This window comes from Cynocephalus volans, chromosome 10, assembly GCF_027409185.1.
Source record: "Cynocephalus volans isolate mCynVol1 chromosome 10, mCynVol1.pri, whole genome shotgun sequence".
In the NCBI taxonomy this organism is placed as follows: domain Eukaryota; kingdom Metazoa; phylum Chordata; class Mammalia; order Dermoptera; family Cynocephalidae; genus Cynocephalus; species Cynocephalus volans.
Window position 1 is genome coordinate 128311710 of NC_084469.1, and position 12496 is coordinate 128324205.

A 12496-nucleotide genomic window follows, 5' to 3' on the forward strand; every position below is an offset into this window, starting at 1 on the left:
TGCGCCCAGCAGGGGGTTTGGAAAAATTTCCTGAAATGTTAGCAATACCTGCTTGCCTCCCCATCTGTTTGTGTTTTCAAAAGTGTGTTAAAATCTTCACATGGCAGGACTATGGTTTTACATCTTTTCCAGAAAACCACTACTTGGTGGACCAGATAGTTTCTGAATTCACCCTTCTTGAAAAGCAAAAGGTCTGAATTGAGCTTGTTCTTTAGATTTCTAAGTATTCCATGGCTCAAGGATCCTTAACGTTATGTACTTACTATAAGCCAGACACGATGTGTGTGATCTAATTTCATTCTCACCACAATAACCCCGGGAGGCAGGTACTACAGCCATCCTCATTCTACAGAGGAGGAAACTGAAGTCCAGAGATGCTAAGGAACTTACCCAAGGTCACACAGGCTCTCTTACTATTCCACGAGGAGCTTCTATTAATTATATAACTATTAATTTGACATAGCTGATGATGTGATTTTTTCGAAGCATCAACTTGCCATAACGTTGGTGCTTGTAAACTTAGGAAACTTGTAAAGTGCTAAGAATTATCTAGACAGAAAGTTTTGCACGCGTATGTGTGTATAAGTACAGGATGATGCATTTGAGGTCACAAGGCAGAACTTATTAAAATAATCTAATTCATTATGTTTTTAATTCTAAGACTAGAGGAAATGTCCACCAGGCACTTACCTGCAGAATGGTTCCAAGAATGAGAAGCTATCGAAATACTCATTCTTTGTAAGGAACTACATCCCCACCCCTAACATAAGCCAAGAGGAAGAAAGAACGCTGGTGATAAATGGAATTTGGAATGTTGTATGGAGTTGTATTCTGATTTTCTGCATTGTGTACCCTGTTAAGTCTTCATGCACAGAGATGCATCATGGGAGTAATGATGTAGCTTGGGCTTACCTAGCAGGAGCAGGCTAGGTGATGTTGCTGTAACAAACAACCCCCAAATCTCAGTGGCTTAAAGCTATGAAGGTTTGTTTCTTACTCATGCTACACTCCTCAGAGTCAGCTGGGGCTCTGCTCCACATTGTCCTGACTCAGCTCTTCATTGTCCTCAGCTGGTGGAATTTCTATTATGGCTCCAGTGTGTCGCCTGTTACCATGGCAGCAGGAAGGGAACTTGGTGAATCACAGATTGGTTCTTAAAGTGGAAGTGATACCCTTCACTTCTGCTCACATTTCATTGGTCAAAACAAGTCACATGGTCATGTCTAACTTCATTTGTGGGAGAATGTCACAAACGATTTCCACACTAGGCAAGTAAGAAGACTAGAAATGGTGTGGCCTAAAAGAACACTACACCAGGCTCTGGGCCACCAAGTTTCTAAACCTCGTTCAGCACCTGATTCCAGGAGTGGCCTTTGGCTGGGCCATCATCTTTCTGAGCCTTCATTTCTGCCTCTGTAAACTGGGGGGTTGTACTAAGTGACCTTTAAGGTCTTTCCCACCTCTAAGGTTCACTGATTCAATGTTCTACCACGATGAGCATCGTTCTTTAGTAGGAACTATGAGCTCAGCCCAAGCATCGCACGAAAGTTGTAATAGAACAGTTGTATTCTTGGGGGTAATATTTCTCTACAGGTGAACCCACTGGACAGTCAGGAGATGATTCTCAAGCCAAATGAAATCCTGTCCAAAAGATGGAAAAATCACTTTCTAGAGTGTGATGGTTTCATCCATTGTGGATATAGATATGCAGCTATAGACATCAGGCCAAGAGCGTTTGGAAGGAAAAGTGGAAGGCACAGGTTGCAATATTTGCATGAGAATATATTGGACTTTACTAAGTAAAGTAAGTCAGGGGAAAAATAGGGAGCTAAATTTTGTTCCATGCAGGAGACATAGGAATCCTGTGAGTCATGAACAACAACAGCAGGCGATTTGGAAGGGCTTATGGTGAAAAAAACTGGAAGAGTTACATGATATATTTGCAATGCATTTGACGGTAATGTTTACCAGATGGATGAGGATGAATGCTTTCAAGGAGCCTCAAACACCTTATGAAATGGTCATGTGAACCTCCACCATGCTCTCTGAGGAGTGTGGCTGGACAAATACATTGCAGAGGAGGGAACTTATACCAGAGGGAGGGCCCCTCTGCCAGAGCCCTGGGTACCAATTCTCCGGGCCCAGGATTTTGCAAATGTCTTGTCTCCTCTCAAACCCTTGTTCTTACATCTTCTGTTCTGTCTCCTGAGTCTCTGCTGAGACCATCACTTCTTCATGCCTCATCTGCTGCAACTGCCCAGGGAACTGCTTTCTTGTATTCAAAAGTCCTGCCATCTGCTTTTCAAAGTAGGTCTTCTCTTGGTGACAGCTGTGCCCAGGAAAAAAATGACTGTAGAGAAAACAAAAACTTGGTCAGAGCATCTAGTGATGTTTCATGCTTCCCCTCAGCCCAGTCGCAGATTGACTTTGCAGATTCCCAAGAAACACCTAACACTATAGCTCATGCAGGTGAGTAGTGTAGCAGGTATGAAGTCAGGTGTCCAAAGAAAAGAGTAACTATTTTTCTATTATGTACAGCCTCTTTATTGAGTCCCATTTCTACCAAGTGGCAGAAAACATAGTTATTCTGAAAAAGCACCATCATCTTTAGGTTAAAAATGAATCAGTTCATAATTCCCTCAAACTCTTTAAGCCTCTTCAGAGTGTGCCTAAGTTCTGGTGTCCTAGGTTGGATCCTGGCATCAGGGGCAGCTTCTGGTCCATGGTCATGGGCGTCTCTCAAACCTGGAGTATGCTGAGATGTCTTTGTCCTGGTGAGCAAGCATCGTTGTGTCTTCCAGATCCTATGGGCTTTAGGCTGGCTGGCTCTCTCTCACCCTCTGAAGATCTTTCTTCATGCTCCTGCTGTCATGCATGCGCACACATGAGAGTGGTCTTGGGCCCTCTCTTCTTAGACCTGTCCTACCAGAATTCTACATTTTGCCTTGAAAGATATTGAGAGAAAGGGAATAGGATGCCAGGATCTTGCTCACTTTCCTGGTATTGATCAAAAGTCCTTGGATGGCTGAACCTATCCTGGGATGTGTGGTTCCCTCCACCTTTGCCCTGTCTCTCAGACCTCACCAGAGTCTCCTTCTCTTACTTACATTTCAATTAACCTATCCCTCCTCTTTCCTGCTGCAGAGGGTCTTGTTTAGTTTGGGGGAGAGGAAGGAAAGTGGGTACAAGTGCACAAGTTCAATGACACAGGTTGAGTGGGGCAGGATGGGGGTCACATCTGTCAGTACTTCATACACCGTCTATCCACATGAAGTTATACACGTGCCAGAGTCACAGACTGCTGACATGGCTCTCTCCCCAAAGAACTAGCAACTGCCTAGGTACATGGCTGACTACTGGCCATAGAGCAACACTATCTAGTCCTTTTCCTTCATGATCTGGATGGAAGAACATCAAGGATCTATTTTTCCCTCAACTAAAACATGTTTCTGGGTTTTCAGGGAAACAGATTGCCTTGGGTTGAATGTCCCCTCGACACTTAGTCCCCACTATGACGATGTAAAAGAGGGTGTGAAATCCTATTATGTCAATTGAAACGTGGGGCCTTGAAGAGGTGATTGGATTGTAGGACCGTGCAGTAGTGAATGGATTAAAGGTGGTGGTCAGGGGCATGGTTCTGAGGGCTTTGAAAGGAGAGTGAATGAGGAGGTTGACCTCTTGCTCTCTGCTCTTTCTTCTTCCACCGTCTTGCAATGTGAGGGGTCACTGCTGCAACCACCACATGTGTTCCCTGCCTCAGAAACTGTAAGCAATATATTTTGTTTTCATTATAAATTACGCAGTTCCAGGTACTGTTGCTGTTGTTACAAACAACAGACAGACTAATATACGGATGCTATTCACTTTCAAGTTGAAACTATCCTCGGGGGTTCATCAGAACTAACTTAGGTTTACCTAGCCTCGGTTATAAGTCTTTCCTTTAATTATGCTAGGTTTTAGATTTTCTCCAATGTTCTACTTCCTACCAATGAAAAAAGTGTTATGAATCTTAGAGCTCTTAATTATTCAGAGGATGAAAGGATGTTCATTCAACCTATTTTTAAATAATATGCGAGCACCATGAATGAACTGGGATGTTCCTTGTACAATAAATTATTTCTACCCAGAATGTGTGGACGGAGCCATAGTGCACAGAGGCCCGGCATGAAGAGAGCCCACCTCTTTGTGTCTAAACCTAGTTCTAAAGAGACAATCTCTGGTCATGTAGGGCATATCTGATGGGGGGTAGTGGTAGGAGAAGATGATGCTGGAGAAGGTTTTGCCAAGGTTTGGTGTTCTGCAGTCACACGGGAAATAAGAACCTGATACCAAGGTCCTGACTGGGTCATAGTCCAACTCCAGGACTGAGGCTCTTCTGAAGAGAAAGCAGGGCTAGTTGGGTTTCTTCAGAAAGAAACTTAAGAATGACAGAAGAAATGAGACACCAAGAGGGACAAGAGAAGGGGACCCAATATTTATTAGACTCGTTGCCGCAGGTGAAAAATCTCTCCCCATGGCTATCTGTTTTGGTACTTTTCACAGAGGCTGTAAGTGGACTATTTCAATATTTTTATTATTTATCTTCCTTAGAAACAAAACCCAAATTTTATCAGGGTGTCCACATACTCATCTAAAGGGTGACATCTCCCAGCATCTCTTGCAGTTAGGTATGGTTATGCGTCTACGTTTTGGCCAATGAGATGTAAGAGGAAGTATCGTGGGGACTTCAGGAAATCTTTGAGAGAGGGAGTATATGCCACTTTGCTCTTTTCCTCCCTCCTAATTACTTGCAATGCTGATGTAATGTCTGGTGCTCCTGCAGCCATTTGGAACACAAGGAGATGCTCATAGATTTGGAAGGAGCCTAGGTCCCTGATGATGTGAAACTACCACAGCAGCCCTGGACAGAGACAGCAATTTTGGTCTTGTTTAAGTCATTGTTACTTTGGATTTTTCTGTTTCATGCCACTGCATCTAAAGCAAATGAATGAAATACACTTATTTGTGTTCCTTGCAGAGAGATCTCTCTACACTTCACTCCCATTTCTAGCACCTCCACCAGCAGTTTCTACTGTACATTTTGGAACCCCTGTTTCCTTGGGGGCCAACTCTTCAGCCTCCACAGATATTTTTCTCAAATGCCCCTTCCTTTCCTTGACTTGACTTGGTTTTCTCTTGATACATCAGTGCTTTGCTTTTGGAGCCAGGGTGGGGATGAGAGAAACATACTCTGCCCTCTCCCTGCCACCACCGTTATTCCCGTGTCCCTTAGTAAAATTTCTTTTTTGAAGTACACACTCCATCTACTCTTGGTTGCCAACATCGTTGGCTGCCATGGAGAAAACTCTCCCACCCGATCACTCTTTCTTTCTTTATGAGCTGTATTCTTTCTGCCGGTCAAAAATCACACACCTTTAAGACCCAACTCGATCGACATTTGCGTCTTCTTCCCTGCACTACATGTCTTATGAACACTTGTCTGGCAGCCACTACCGGCCAGGCACTGTTCTGAACATAAAATAACAGAGTTAACCCTCACAGCAGCCTTGCCAGGCTGTGAAAGGTCCCTGGTCACAGCATTCTATTTATACCTCCTTTAACGCAATGATCTGCCTTGATTATGGCTATTTGTAATTCACTTGGTTTCTCCACAAAGGTAGCAGTAGTCTAGTCTGGTGAAAGAACAGGATCATACAGACCTTTCTGAAATAATATTAGATTTCCAGAAAAATTGCAAAAATAGTACAGAGAGTTCCTTTATACCCTTTCCTCATTTTCCCCGGTGCTGGCATCTTACAGAATGATGACGCAGTGCTCAAAACTAAGAAATTAACATAGGTCTAAAACTATTACTAGAACTACAGACTTTATGACACGACAATGGTTTTTCCACTAATGTCCTCTTTCTGTTCCAGGATCTGATTGAGGATCCCACGTTGCACTTAATGGTCCTACCTCTTTAGACTCCTCCAATCTGTAACAGTTCCTCAGTCTCTCCTTGTCTTTCATGACTTGAACACTTTTGAAGGGTATGTGTCAGTTATTTCACAGAATTCCCCTCAGTTTGGATTTTTGTTTTCTCATGCTTTGATTGTAGTCATGCACTTTGGGCAGGTGTATCACACACTTTTGTAGTGCATTGTATCAGAGGACACGTGACATCAATGTAAGATGTCACTGATGATGGTAACTTTGGTCACTCAGTCATGCTGGTGTCTGCTGGGTTTATCCACCGTAAAGTTACCATTTTTCCCTTTATAATTAATAAATATCTTGGGGGAGATACTTTGAGAGTATCCAAGTATCCTATTTTTCCTCAAACTTTCAACTGCTATTTTTAGCAAGATGAAGCTCACTTGCAATTATTATTACAGTGGTTTTCTAATGGGGAGTTTTTATTTCACTTAGTCCTTCTACATTTATTCATTGGATTTCTTCTGTCAGGAAGAGCTGCTCCTTCTACCCCATTTAATTAATTATTTGGCTGTATCAGTATGAACTCATGGATAGCTATTTGTTTTATGGTTTGTCATTTAATACTATTACTTATTTTGTGGCTCAAATGTTCCAACACTGGCCATTGGGAGCTCTTTCAGCTTCATTTCTGTGCCCTTTTGACAAGTCCCCACCCTTTCTTGAGCATTTTCTTCCTTTCTGGCACCAGCAGATGCTCCGGGCTCATCTGGTATGTTCCCCGCCCCAGCCACTTCTTCATGGAGCCAGCGTTCATATTTTGACTCAAGTCATGTATCCTTGGGCAAGCTGACGTCTCTGAGTCAGTTTCCACACTTGGAAACAATTGGAATAGTAAGGGTTAAATAGTTTCTGAAGATTTCAGCCCTGAACTGCCATGTCTCTTAGGTTCTGCTCAGCAATCAAACTGCATAACCTAATAGAGCCCCTGGTGCTACGGGAAACACAAGACACTGATTTATATTTTAATATCAGTAATTTTCACAACAGCAACATTTCTGAATGTCATTTTACAATTTCTGTCAAATGCCAGCTCAGTTTTTCTTAATTCTGTTTATTGTGTCTGAATTTGCAACCTCATCCGCAATGCAGATTCTTGGCTCCCAGGAGAGAAGAATGTTTCCATCTTTCTTTGGAATGGGAGCAACGGGCACAAATAGATATATAAAATAATTGGAAATGTAAATGAAGTACTGTTTATTAAGAAGTTATAGAGTGCTTTTAGTAGGAAAAAAAAGAGGCAGCTCCAAACAAACTTTGCAAAATTGGCAAACAAAAGGGGTGTTTGGGATTCAAACTGGAATCTTTCCTTCCAGAAGCAAGAACTATGTGTAAACTGCAAAACCGAGAAGAGGAAACTGGTATGGGGACTATTTGGTCACATTTACTGTAAGATCCTTCCTACAGTCATTAGCACGACAGCTGGTTGTAAAGTGCTTGGGGATCCTTAAAGATCAAAGGTGCCTGGCTACATAAATGCCAGATGTTGCCATTGGGAAGAAGGAGCCTGGTTCTCTCCTGTATTCTTTGAACATCTAATAAAAGAACAAAGTTGGTGCTGCTGGCACCAAACGACATCTACTCGTCGTGCTTAAGGGTGGAGTGCTTCCCGAGGCCACTGGCTGCAAATGTGTACCTGTGCAAGCCCAGCATGGTCAACCTGTTCTCTGCAGGCCTGAAGCTCCAGTTTTGGCACTGGTCCTCTCCTGGGCAGTTCATGAGCAACCTCCTACAAGACTTCAACATAATGCTCTTCTCGGAGGCCTGAAACTTAGCTTTGGCTAGAGAGGATCTCTCCCTTGGTTGTTGCAGAAAGCCAGCCAAGACTCAGAAGCAAGGCACTTGCGTGAGTACTTAGGGCCCTTCTTAGTCTCCATAATCCTTCTTTTTTCCAGAGCCACAGCACTGGTAGGTTGTAGCAAGCCCAAAGCCACTTGTTCTGCCTCTGGTTGGTGTTAAGGCCTTGTGCTTTTCACCAGCATCCTTCAGTTTCATACACTCTAAATCCAACATCATGTCTCATCGCCGAACCTCTGGCAGAAGCTGTGTTGAGTTTCTCAGTGGAGCTATCGACCACATTGACTGAAGCCGCAGCAACGTGTTTCTCCCCGTCCAAAAGGGTAAAAATAACAGGAACAAGTTGTCGGAAATGAAATTTCAATTCATCCACGCCCTTTCTACACTTCTGCTGCGATTCCCAAGCAGGGATCGATAGTGTTTAGACAGCCAAGGAGATTTTTTTCCCCTCTTAAAGCACCAGATCAATAGTAAAAAAAAAAAAAAAAAAAAATCCTCCAGCCCTCTGTATGTGTTGTAGTAAATGTGAACAAATCAGAGGCCTTCGGCTAAATGGATTGACTGAAGGCAGCAGCAGTCTGGCGCTTTGTAACGAAGAGCGCATCAACCGCACAAGTGGCAGCCAGGGAGGAAACCCCGGTGCTCGCACGATTCCGATAACAAGGAGGCTTCAAAGGGAATTTCTGTCCCCAAAATGAATGGAAGAAATGAAAAGATTCCTGTGCACTGCAGCACGTGGGCGTGACTCTTAAAAAAATCAGAAATACTCGGTAAGGATTACTGACCACCACGCATGTGCCGTAGGGTATTCCACACTCAACTCCTTAACATTTGTCCTGCTTTTTTTTTTTTTTTAAAATTTTTAAAATTTTTATTATTTTCCATTCTTAACTATCTATGGCTTTTTCTCCTTGCTTCACACTTTTTCTTTCCATCATGCTGTCCACCTCTCAAACATTTCTCCTCCTTGGAAGATTCTGAACCCTGCGTTTCTGGGCCACCTGTCACCCCAAGGCGGTCATTTCTCCCGTTCACCCGGTCTCCTCATTGGCCACCGCTGATGTTCTCTGAGGCCTGCTTTGTCTCTTCCTCTTCATCCCTGTACTCATGTGAGAGGAACATTGGGTCAAAGCTCAGTTCTGATTTTCCTGAGATGATTTACCCACAGCAGCCTTCTCCTGCCATTATGAAAATTTCTGTATTTTATCACATTCCTTTTTTCCCACCACAGATAAATAATACAGTTTGCAGATATTCACATGGATTAGACTGATTTCCAAATGTGGCCACTTTTTTTTTTCTTTCAAGAACCAGGAAACCAATGGATTGCAACCCTAATTATGTGATGAGAAGCTAAGGCTTCTGAGAGGACTGTCACAAAACCATTCCTTAATTTTTCACTGGCTGGAAAAGCCAACCCAGGGACTCAATCCTTTATGGGATTAAAAAATTATTCAGGTTGCAAAACCCAAAGGTTAACTGCTATGAACATGTGAACGCTGTCTTCATTATAAAAGACTTTCTATTCTTATCAGTGATTAGCGTGCTAACTTCTGTAATGAATTAAGATTATATCTGAAATAAAGCATTGGATGAATCTAGTATAGAAGCATATAAAAAAGACAGCATGTCAACATGTCTTAGTTTAGGTAATATATTCTTTTGTAGTAGGTTTAGTTAAATAAATGTTTATGACCACAGATAAAAGAAACGATTCTTACTGATTGTGCTATAAACAGAAGCTTCTCTTGGAGTCACTTTCTGCCTCTTACGAGCCCGTACTCTGAACCAGCCCTGTTCTCCTTGCGCTCTCTGGCATCTCAAAGGAAACCTAGGACAAGAGAGGTGCACTTGAGTCACCTCAAAAGTGAAGAGGTTAGGTGGTAGCAGGAAATGTTCCTCTTAACAGATACATCCAAAGATGAAAGAAGAGAAAGAGACACTATCCATATTAATTTATTCAGTAATTCAAAAGTGCTGAGAACCTGGCATACATTAGAATTGTCCAGTGACAAATATAACGACGAGAATACGGTGCCATGACATAGTCCACTTCCCTCACGCAATGAGCTGCCTCCTGACTGTGGCCTCTTCCTTTCTAATGAGTCTTCTTATTAGCATTTTAAAAGTTTAAACATTTGAATATGTAACACAGTCACGTGATTCCAAAACGTGAAAGAGTTGAGCTGGCCCCTCCCCTCCGCTCAGGGCCCCATGAGGTGGCCCAGGGCCTGCACCAGCCGGCTCCCTTGCCCTCTGGCCTCTGGCTGGTTTGGCCAATGCAGAGCATCAGCAGGAGCTCAGAGGGAGGGAGGACTGTGTTTGCTTGTTTGCCCTCAGCTCCCCACTGGTGGGTCCCCAGGAGTGACTGAGACTTGGTCTCCTGGGGGCCCTGTCCACAAAGCTGCCCTGCTGCCCCATCCCTGGCCCTTGAGGTCTGGTGGAGGTCAAGGTCTCCTCTCACTACACCTGGGCACTGCGTGATACCTTGTAGCTTCCTTACACCATGCTACACTTTTATTTCTAGTCTTTTTGTGAAATATTCCACAAATGACTCAGCTTGAGCACGCTGTCTACCTCCTGCCGGGACCCTGATTAACAAGGTAAATGGTGGAAAGTCTCATTAGCAGTTGTATTCATTCCCTAGGGCTGCTGTAACAAAGGACCACAAACTGGGTGGCTTAAAACAATAGAAATTTACTGTCTTGCAGCTCTGGAGGCCAGAAGTCTGAGATCAAGGTGCCGGTAGCGTTGGTTCCTTCGGAGGATTGTGACAGAGAACAGGTTCCATGTCTCTCCCTAGCTTCTGGTGGTTTGCTGGCAATTTTTGTGTTCCTTAGCTTATAGAACCATCACTCTGATCTCTGCCTCCATCTTTACATAGTGTTCTTCCTGTGTGCGTGTCTGTCCCCAGATGTCCCTTTTATGAGAGCACCAGTCAGATTAGGTCCCACCCTATTCCAGTATGACCTCATCTTGACTAATTACATCTGCAATGACTATTTCCAAATAAGTCCACATTCTCAGGTCCTGTGGGTTAGGACTTCAAGATATGAATTTGTGGATGGGGACACACAGTGCAACCTATATAACAGTTAAATATGCTCAAGTATCTTCAACTCTACCGAAAAAAAAACATCCTCTCTTGACCTCCCCCCTCTACCGTCTGCCCTCTCCTCCCTGCCCCTCACCGTCATCTTTGGGAATGAAGGGCTTACGTTTGCTGTCTCTTTGTACTGCCTGCACCACCCTCTTGCACCCCACCTTGCCACCCCCACCCTGGCAGCAGCAGCTTTGACTGGCCAGAGTCAAAGTTTTGTTGCCAGATCCAGAGGGCTCTTTTGGGTCTTTATTGTATTTGACAAACTTGACACCAATAGTTACTTCTAGAAACACTTCCTCCTTCTAGAAACATTTTCTGTCCTTAGTTTCTGAGAACCTCTCCTGGTTTTCCTCCTGCTTTTCTGACTGCTTCTCAGTTTCCTTGGCAAGTACCTCTCCTGCTGCCCATTCCTGAAATGTTCCCCAGGGTTCTCTTTTGTCTTGTTCTACGCTCTCTCATCTACATCCTCTCTGATCCATTCCATCCAGTGTCTTGATTTCAGTTACCGTCCATATGACAATTGTCCCCCAAACCAAATCTCCAGCACACCTCTCCATCTGGAGCTCCAGATCTATGTACACAACTGCCTTCTAGATAGCTATACTCGGTTGCTCCTCAGATCTCTGCGGTTCAGCATCTCCAACACCAAACCCATAATCCTCTACTCCAAACCTGCTTCTCCTCCTGTGTCGCTTATTTTATTTATTTAACAAACACGTATAACATTTATTATAGGCCAGGCACAATTCTGAGCACTTCACTGTTAATTTATGTAATCTGCATACGATTCTATGATGTTGATGCTGTGCTAAATTTTCATTATAGATGAGAAACTGAGGCACAGAGAGGTTAAGTAACTTGCCCAAGACTACATAGTAATACATGGTAAAGGAGGGATTCAAACCGAAGTGGCCCAACTTTGCCGTTTGTGAACTTAGCCACTACTATCCACTGCCTCTGTGAAAAGGACCACTGCCCACGCCATTTGTTGAAGCCCACAAATCTGAGCGCCATCTTGGTTCTTGCCTCTCTGCTTCACTCACTGCAACTCCCAGTGCTTTCATCCCATCACTCACCAAGTCTTGCCTACTGTACCTTCTAAATAAGTCTTGTCTTGCCTCACTTCCCTTGATCCCCAATGCTACCACCTATTCCTCCAGCAACTAGAGATATGGTTGTGTCATTTTCTTGCTTAAAACCTTTCAATAATTCTCCACTGTTCTCTCGACAAAGTACAGACCCTTAAAATGGTTTGAGAGCCCCTCCTTGATCTGTGTCCTGTGTTCTGGCCCTTATCTCTTCCCTTCTTCATGTCCCCCAACAGAACTCTACTGAATTATGCTTGGTTCTCAGTCTTCGGCCCATGCTGCTTGAGCTATGTGCATCGTTCCGTCTCCCTCCTCCCTTGATCTTTGGGCTGACTCCAGCGGATCCCTCAGGACTCAGGGTAAGTATCATTTCCTCTACAAAGCCTTCTCTGGCTCCTCAAGCCTGGGTCCTTCCTCCAGGCATGTGCTCCTATCCTGATCCTCTGAACATCCCTACCAGGGCAGTCATTGTCTCTATCTGCCTCTAGACTGTGAACTCCATAGATCGAGGGATTGTATTTTTCTTGTTCACCAT